Source organism: Colobus angolensis, unplaced genomic scaffold, assembly GCF_000951035.1.
Source record: "Colobus angolensis palliatus isolate OR3802 unplaced genomic scaffold, Cang.pa_1.0 Scaffold91, whole genome shotgun sequence".
Taxonomy (NCBI): domain Eukaryota; kingdom Metazoa; phylum Chordata; class Mammalia; order Primates; family Cercopithecidae; genus Colobus; species Colobus angolensis.
This window is the reverse complement of record NW_012123043.1, coordinates 5557570-5566644: the sequence shown is the minus strand read 5'-3', so window position 1 is coordinate 5566644 and position 9075 is coordinate 5557570. Positions and strand designations below refer to the sequence as shown.

The following is a 9075-nucleotide window of genomic DNA, read 5'->3' as shown; positions in this document are numbered from 1 at the left end:
TGGTCCCCGGGCCTCCAGGTGTCCCCCGGGCCGGGGTCAAGAAGGGGGCGGCCAGCGCTGGCTGGGGGCGGGGAGGAGCCGCAGGTCCGGCCCCGGAGCGGATGTGTTGTGGGGGGCGTTAGTGTCTGGGGGGACACTTTTGGGGCGGCGGGGGCAGGACAGGCGGTGGTGGGCCCCATGCCCGCCCGCGCTCCCGAAGGCTCACACACCCGGCCTTTTCTGGCTCAGCCGCTCGGCTCCCCGGGGAGGCCTGGGCTGTGCTGTTGGGGATGGGGTCGGGGCGAGGCCGTGTTTGTAGGGGAATGTCAGACGAAGAGACCTCCGAAGATTTCGTGCTCGTTTCCCCCGGCCCTCAGCCTCTGGGCGCTCAAAGGCAGTCACCCACCGCAGCCCTTGCAGCCCTTCCAGCCCTGTCTACAGCGTCTCGGGCCTGGGGGCAGTGAGTGAGGGGTGGGTGTTGCTGAAACCATCCCCAACGGCTCCAACGTTCGCTGAGGAGAGCCCGGCCAACTCCTCTCCCCGTGGCCGGAACTGGGTGCGCTCCTACACCCCTGGTTTTTGCCCACCTTTCGGGAGGGTCTGAGTCCGAGTTGGCCTAAGCGGCGGTTGGACGGGCTGGGACCGTTGGGAAGGGGGTTTAACTGCCTTTCCTACTGTTTAAGAATCTTCTCTCCACTTTCTCCCGCCACCCCCACTCCTAAGTGGAGGAAGACCCCTTCCCACCCCTTTCTCCCTTAAGCTTGCTCTTTGTAATGCCATTTTGAGTTGTAGGGATTCTGTTTGTAATCATTATGTTTTTTGGAAAGCTGTTTTCAGGGAGGTCCTTGAAAATAAGGCTTCTTATCCTAACTCTTCCCCGCCCCAAATTAAAACATGGACACCTACTTTAGTTTTTCTTAAGCAAGTTTGAAAAGGGAGATGAACTATATGCTTCAGAAAATAACTGGCCAGCGAATATGAGGGAAATGTTTGAAAATAGATCCATTTCTTACAGCGAAGTGGGCAAGGTTGATTCTTGCTGCTTAAGGGAAGTACGTTTCTCTTAGTGCAAAGAGGCCTGCAGAAGTTATAACAGGGCTGGTTAGAGCCAAGGTTTTAATTCTTGAATAATAGGTCATGTTTCACACTGTAGTAATGTGGCTTTATGTCACATGCTAGAAGGGGTGAATATGAATATCGCACATTTGCATTAATGGGATTTTATTCAGAAATTGGGTAACTTGACTAAGTTGTTAGTAACCAAAATGTGGGGAGCCAGGTTCCTGGGAGGTGTCCTCCATGTTGTTATTGTGGTATACCAGGGCTGGGGTAAATCCTTTATCTTGCTTTCTTGTTCTTTGCCTTTTAGAGGGCCCTTTTCCTGAAAAGATAGTGTTGCTCTGGTTAGGCTTGGCTACCCATTTCCTCATCTTGGCTAGAATATTAATGGTAATCTTTGCAAAATGTGTGATTGAATTGCCTTTTCCCCCCTCTGTGAATGTCAGACAGACATGATGGCCACCATTTTGTATTGAGAGTACTACATAGTACAGCCTGAGTAAAGGGGTTAAAGAGGCACCAATAATCCACAAATATAACCAGTGCTGTTTTGGAGACCTCCTTTGTGTGGAGGGGGTTTGCTTCCTCCTTTGTTTAACAAACTCCTATGCCAAATGGAAAGAGTTTGAGAGTATTTGTTGTTGATATAACCACAAAAAGGGAAATCTTTCCAGAAGTTGTAGCTCTTGAAGAGGGGTCTTGTTGGAACAAAGGCTGCTTAAGAGATGTAAACAGTCTTTGTTTTAGAAACTGTTTTGTTTTTAGGAAAGCTAACTGTGAACAAGTGGTTTCATATAGTTGATATGTAGCAACAAAAAAACCCTTCAAGAGGTGTGAAATATTTTCCATGGTCATATATGTAATGTCTGTATTTCTGGATGATTTTTGTTCACTGAGTTTTTGGAACACAAATGGTTATATTAGAAGGGGAACTGGGACTATTGGTATTTTACTTGTTAGAAGGTAAGGAGAAGTATAAAACATTTCTGTCTCCTTTTGTTCTTACCTTTGTATCTTTACCAATGGTACTTAATGTAGCTTCAATTTATAGCTGCTTTCTCAGTGAGACTCCCAAAACTGCTTGGCTTCTGAAAACTTAGAGTGCTTAGATTATTTTGTATATGGCAGCTTAGGGGTTCTCAGAAATTTGAAAATATAGTAAGATAAATGTGAGAAAACGTAATTAAGTCAAGAAGATTATACTTCAATTCAGAGTCTGAAGATTAACAGAAACCTTTGTTTCAAATTATATCAACTACGTAGGATAACCAGGTTTGTTTTCTGGGCCAAGACCTTAAATTTACAATTAATCTGGTTTCTGGTTTTGTCACCTTTAAAATGCAAATTTTAATTTCCTCCTTGATACTGTACTTAGATGTCTGTTTAAGGACAAATGATATTTTTCCATATCACTTTGTGGTATTTGGAGATGAATAATTTTAAGGGTGTAACTATTAGGCAGAAAAGTAGTTGGCTGTTCAGTAAATACTTTTTTGTCTCCCAAATTTTGATAGGAATATAGTTAGGGCTTTAGTAACTTATTTTCTTGCTTTCAGATGTCTCACATTTGGCCATAGATAGATTCCACAAGTTTCTTTTCTTTTTCTTTCTCGTTTTTTTGAGATGGAGTTTTGCTCTTGTTGCCCAGGCCTGGAGTGCAATGGTGAGATCTCGGCTCACTGTAACTTTTCCCTCCTGGGTTCAAGTGATTCTCTTGCCTCAGCCTTCCTGAGTAGCTGGGATTACAGGCATGCGCCACCACGCCCGGCTAATTTTGTATGTTTAGTAGAGACAGGGTTTCTCCATGTTAGTCAGGCTGGTCTTGAACTCCTGACCTCAGGTGATCCACCCGCCTCGGTCTCCCAAAGTGCTGGGATTACAGGTGTGAGTCACTGTGCCCGGCCTAGATTCCACAAATTTCTTCTTTGTGTCCAGAGAAAGTTTAAATCAAACCTAAGGGCACAAGAGACAAAATTTGTTTCAGCTTTAACTCCTTGTGGTTACTAGTTTGATTCCTTCATCTTTATAGCCAGGTGTAAAACTGCCCTTAAATGTTTTAATACAGTCAGCATCTTTTTTTTTTTTTTGTTTTTTTGGGACGGAGTCTTGCTCTGTGGCGCAAGCTGGAGTGCAGTGGCGCGATCTCGGCTCACTGCAAGCTCCGCCTTCCGGGTTCACGCCCTTCTGCCTCAGCCTCTCGAGGAGCTGGGACTATGGTGCCCGCCACTATGCCCGGCTCATTTTTTGTATTTTTTAGTAGAGACGGGGTTTCACCGTGTTAGCCAGGATGGTCCCGATCTCCTGACCTCGTGATCCACCCGTCTTGGCCTCCCAAAGTGCTGGGATTACAGGCGTGAGCCACCGCGCCCGGCCACAGTCAGCAGCTTTTATTGAGTGAGCCTATTGGTTCCACTCCTAGAGAAGAGGGAGGAACTTACACACTTTGTATGGTAGAAGTGTTAATGATATGGAGCTCATTTACTCCCTTTCCAGCGTATCATTCTCCCTAATTTGGAGTTTGATTAACTTAGGCCTAACCCTCTCTGGGTTTTCCCTATTTCTTTGGTGTCATGAAATCTTTCCCTACTTGTGGTATCTTTGGCTACTTTAAGCCTTCAACGTTTGGAGAAGAGGCTTATCAGTGGAAACATCCTTGAGCAAGGGAACAACTTGTAACTACTTAAAACAAATAACCCTTTTATTGAAATAGACCATAGAGTTCACCCATTTATGATGTACAATTCAGTGGTTTTTGATATTTTCACAGAGTTGTACAACCATCACCACAATCAATTGTAGAACATTTTCATCGCCCTCAAAAGAAACCCTGAACTCACTTGTAACTACTTTTAAAGACAAATTTAGGACTATAATGCCCAGGATAAAAACTTGATAGGAGGTTGGATTGAGTCTTACAGTTCCAGGCCACAAATGTCTACCTTTTTTTTTTTGAGATGGAGTTTTACTCCTGTCGCCCAGGCTGGAGTGCTGTGGCGCAACATCCACTTCCCGGGTTCAAGCGGTTCTCCTACTTCAGCCTCCTGAGAGCTAGGATTATAGGCGTGCGCCACCACGCCCATCTAATTTTGTGTTTTTAGTAGAGATGGAGTTTCACCCTGTTGGTCAGGCTGGTCTTGAACTCCTGACCTCAGTTGATCTACCCACCTTGGCCTCCCAAAGTGTGGGATTACAGGAGTGAGCCACTGTACCCAGGCCACAGATGTCTACCTTAAAGCAAAACCAAACTTCATTTGTTGTAGTTATTGAATGGGTGTTTAGCTAAATTTGACTTTGTCAGTGGTAAATTGGGCACATTAGTAACCACAAACATATCTACCCAGTTGTAATTCGTAGTGAACTAATAAACAAAACTTGTAGAATTTAAGAATGTAATGTGAATGATATTGCAAATATGAGTCAGCTAAAGATTTGAGTCCCCACCCCCACTGGAAAAATTTCCTTCCCTTCCTATGATTATAGGGTATGGTTTTAAACATGCAATCTAAACTTTTAAAAGAGTGAAATGGATAGAGAATTACCTTTGAAAAGCATTAATATACTTCTCTATTAAGCCAGGGCTTGAAATTTCCTTTTTTTTTTTTTAAATCTCACTCTGTCACCCAGGCTGGCATGCAGTGTTGCAATCAAGGCTCACTGCAGCTTCCACCTCTCGGGCCCAAGTGCTCCTCCCTCCTCAGCCTCTAGTAAATTGTAGGGATGGGGTTTCTCAGTATGTTGCCCAGGCTTGTCTTGAACTCCTGGCTTCAAGCAGTTCTCCCGCTTTGGTCTCCCAAAGTGCTGGGATTACAGGCATGAGCCAGTGCACCTGGCCTGAATTATTTTGTTGAGACACTGATAATAAAAGTTAAAAGAAAATTATTAACCCTTAATTTTATTCTTTCTCTGTTTCTAGGGTAATTTTCTTTATGACCTGTTGGCCTAGACTTAGAGTTTTAGAGTATGTCAGGTTGATAGATGAGTGAAAAATGTGTTTATTGGTTTACATTTATAAGTGGGTAGAAATCAGCCAGTGGAGGAATTTTCTCTTAGATAAAGAAATACGGGGCTGGGCGTAGTGGCTCATGTCTGTAATCCCAGCACTTTTGGGAGCTAGGTGGGCGTATCGCTTGAGGTCAGGAGTTTGAGACCAACCTGGCCAACATAGCGAAACTCTGTCTCTACTAAAAATACAAAAATTAGCTGGGCATGGTGGTGGGTGCCTGCAATTCCAGCTACTCGGGAGGCTGAGGCAGGAGAATCGCTTGAATCTGGGAGGCAGAGGTTCCAGTGAGCCGAGATCACTCCATTGCACTCCAACCTGGGCGACAGGCTCAGAAAAGAAAACAAACAAAAAAAAACCAAAACAACAACAAAAAAAGGTGTAAACTATTCGATTTAAAAAAATCGAACCCTGTTTAAATGCTGTAATGGGACCTTTTTGTAGACTTTTGTAACCTTTCATTGTTGCCTTAATTGAACCCCATTAAGGTTGGGTTATAGAAAAGGATAAGGGAAAGCCCTTGCCCCTAAAATGAAAGTGCTAATTAGGTCTCTGGTGTTCAGGGTTTTTGAAGCCTTATGCATATACTTCTTTCCAAATGTCATCTATAGGTTTGAAAAACTACTAACCTAGGAGTACCTTGCTTTCATCCTTGGACAGTCCTCTCAGCTTCATTTGTGTTGAGATTGTTGTGCAATTTTTTTTTCCTCTAAGAGAATTAGGTATTCTCTAATATAGCTATTATAGTACAGATCATTGCCAGCCTCAAAAAAAAAAAAAAAAAGATGGAATGAAGGTTGGGAACTGGAGGGCTACACATTCTCAAATTTCAGTTTGGGTCTCTTGAAGGGGACTCAACAGAGGCATACCGACAAGTCCCTTTGGGGTGAGTGGGTGGGTGAGTTGATGATACCTTGGGAAAGCCATAATCTTGGGCTGCTGCCATTGACTTTTGATTATTTAAAGTTTGAGATACTAATAACTGGATTTATAAAATCCAGATTGTGAGAAACTTGTTTTAGACATAAGAATTGTATGCAATTGAGGAGTATTTCTTAAATATTTATTAACTGCTGTGTCCTTGCATGGGATTAAAGAGGGAAATTAAATGAAAATTTAATTTTAAATAAAAATTAGGCTGGGCGCGGTGGCTCAAGCCTGTGATCCCAGCACTTTGGGAGGCCGAGACGGGCGGGTCACGAGGTCAGGAGATCGAGACCATTCTGGCTAACATTCTGGCTAACACGGTGAAACCCAGTCCCTACTAAAAGCTACAAAAAAAAACTAGCCGGGCGAGGTGGCGGGCACCTGTAGTCCCAGCTACCTGGGAGGCTGAGGCAGGAGAATGGAATGAATCCGGGAGGTGGAGCTTGCAGTGAGCTGACATCCGGTCACAGCACTCCAGCCTGGGTGACAGTGTGAGACTCCGTCTCAAAAAAAAAAAAAAATTAAATGAAAAATTAAATTGTATACCTCCACAAATTCGTCCAGAAATGTTTCTTTTTCTATTATTATTAGATGAATTCTTTAGTGAATTTGCTTTTTACAACCAAGTTTATAAACCAGATTAATGAAAAAAAGATGTTTCTGGGACAGTGAGGCATTTCAGTTCCATAATTGTAGGATGTTTGGAACAAAGATGCAGAATTTGACTGAATGCATTCTTTTAAGTCCTCTTCCCCACACCATGATTTAAGACACTCAAACCTTTAACTGTAGACCATCCTTCTTAAAGTACCATCAGCATATATCTTTACACATGGCCTTAGAGTCATCCCATGTGTGCTACTGCTTCTTTTTTTTAAGCATTTAAGCTTTCTTTCGGATATAAAAACTAATCATTTTGTTCTGCTAGACCCATCACTTACAGGGAGTAAATTAAAACATTATGAAAATGTTGAGCATACACAAAAGTGTAAAGAATAGTTACTTTAGCTATTTTCCTGGATAGAAGAGCTGAAAGTGGAGTAGCAGCATTGGAGTTGAAAGAAGACTATGGATCTTCATTTGTAAAGAACAACTTGGCTTAGCTTTTGTCCTATTCAGGTTATAAGTGACATTGGGCAATTAGGAGTGAGCTTTCTAGCCTTCAGTCAGTGATGGTCATTTTGCCCAATTAGGTTGGGGATAGTATTTCTCAGTTTTTTTTTTTTTTTTTTGAGGCGGAGTCTTGCTCTGTCACCCGGGCTGGAGTGCGGTGGCCGGATCTCAGCTCACTGCAAGCTCCGCCTCCCGGGTTTACGCCGTTCTCCTGCCTCAGCCTCCCGAGTAGCTGGGACTACAGGCGCCCCCCACCTCGCCCGGCTAGTTTTTTGTATTTTTAGTAGAGACAGGGTTTCACCATGTTAGCCAGGATGGTCTCGATCTCCTGACCTCGTGATCCGCCCGTCTCGGCCTCCCAAAGTGCTGGGATTACAGGCTTGAGCCACTGCGCCCGGCCGTATTTCTCAGTTTTAGTCAATGGCTTTGTTGCTTTGTTACACATTTGTTGGGACATGTCAAGTAACTTGACCAGCTGCAGGTCTATTGGCACATGGAGGTGTGGGAGTTGGTTGGTGGGTGAAGGTTGTCTCTGCTAACATCACTTCTTCTTTATCTGTTCATTTTCATATTGGCCAGACTTTATCTCAACTTTTCCTTTCTTGGGAAGGGGCCTTCTGGTCAGAGTGGGTATTTTGCCTGACAAAACAGAGCTGACATCAGTAGTAGAATGATGTAGAATCAGTAGTAGAAATAGAATGACGTTCTAGCCAGGCATGGTGGCTCTCACTTGTAATCCCAGTACTTTGGGAGGCTCCAGGCAGGAGGATCACTTGAGGTCAGGAGTTTGAGATCAGCCTGGGAAGCACGGTGAGACCCTATCTCTACAAAAGATGAAAAATTACCTGGGAATGGTGCCGTGCACCTGTAGTCCCAGTTACTCAGGAGGCTGAGGTGGGAGGATGGCTTGAACTCAGAAGTTCCAGGTTGCGGTGAGCCCTGATCACGCCGCTGCACTCCAGCCTGGGCAACAGAGCAAGACTTTGTTTCAAAAACAAACAAAACAAAATGGCTGGACGTGGTGGCTCACGCCTGTAATCTCAGCACTTTGGGAGACTGAGTGGGCAGATCATGAGGTCAAGAGATTGAGACCATCCTGGCCAACATGGTGAAACCCTGTCTCTACTAAAAGTACAAAAATTATCTGGGCGTGGTGGTGCGCGCCTGTAGTCCTAAGTTACTTGGGAGGCTGAGGCAGGAGAGTCACTTGAACCCAGGAGGTGGAGGATGCAGTGAGTCAGTATCGCGCCACTGCACTCCAGCCTGGTGACAGAGCGAGACTCCGTCTCAAAAAACAAAAACAAAACAAAAGTCCCTTTCTGGAAAAGACGTTTTAGGGAAATGAGAATTTGAAGAGTCTAATGAATTTCTTGTTAGATTATTAGGTTCAATTTAAAAATTAGGTCATTGGAAAATATTTTCTATTAATATCCCTTAAAATCTGAAGACTTCTCCCTGCTTCCCTGAAATAATAACTTTATTTCTCAGATAGGAGATGCCACCAGGCAGGTCACATAATGACCTTTTAGAACTTGTTGATTTCATTTCACATGGTAATCTCTTGTAAAATGCTGTGAAATTTAACTATTATTTTGCAGGGATAAAAATGAGGTTTATCAAGGGGACTGTGTGTATATATATTTTTATTTGTCACAGATTTTTCTTTTTTTTAAATTACTTTTTTTTTTGAGATGGAGTTTCGCACTTGTTGCCCAGTGTGGAGTGCAGTGTGGCGTGATCTCGGCTCATTGCAACCTCTGCCTCCCAGATTCAAATAATTCTCCTGCCTCAGCCTCCCTAGTAGCTGGGATTACAGGCATGTGCCACCACGCCTGGCTAATTTTGTATTTTTAGTAGAGATGAGGTTTCTCCATGTTGGTCAGGCTGGTCTTGAACTCCCGACCTCAGGTGATCCGCCCTCCTCCACCTCCCAAAGTGCTGGGATTATAGGCATGAGCCACTGTGCCCGGCCAAGAGCCCACTTGTCTTGATGCCAG

General features: G+C 43.9%; 1 protein-coding gene across 1 annotated transcript in view; it reads left to right on the top strand.

Annotated features, from left to right (window-relative positions):
• The first annotated feature begins 6 nt into the window (after positions 1-6).
• The window catches only part of KDM5B (lysine (K)-specific demethylase 5B), an 81830-nt gene continuing 72761 nt past the window's right edge, over positions 7-9075 (top strand). Inside the window, exon 1 of the mRNA XM_011931773.1 lies at positions 7-535. The gene's annotated coding sequence lies outside the window, so the exon portion shown is untranslated. The remainder of the gene's footprint in view (positions 536-9075) is intronic.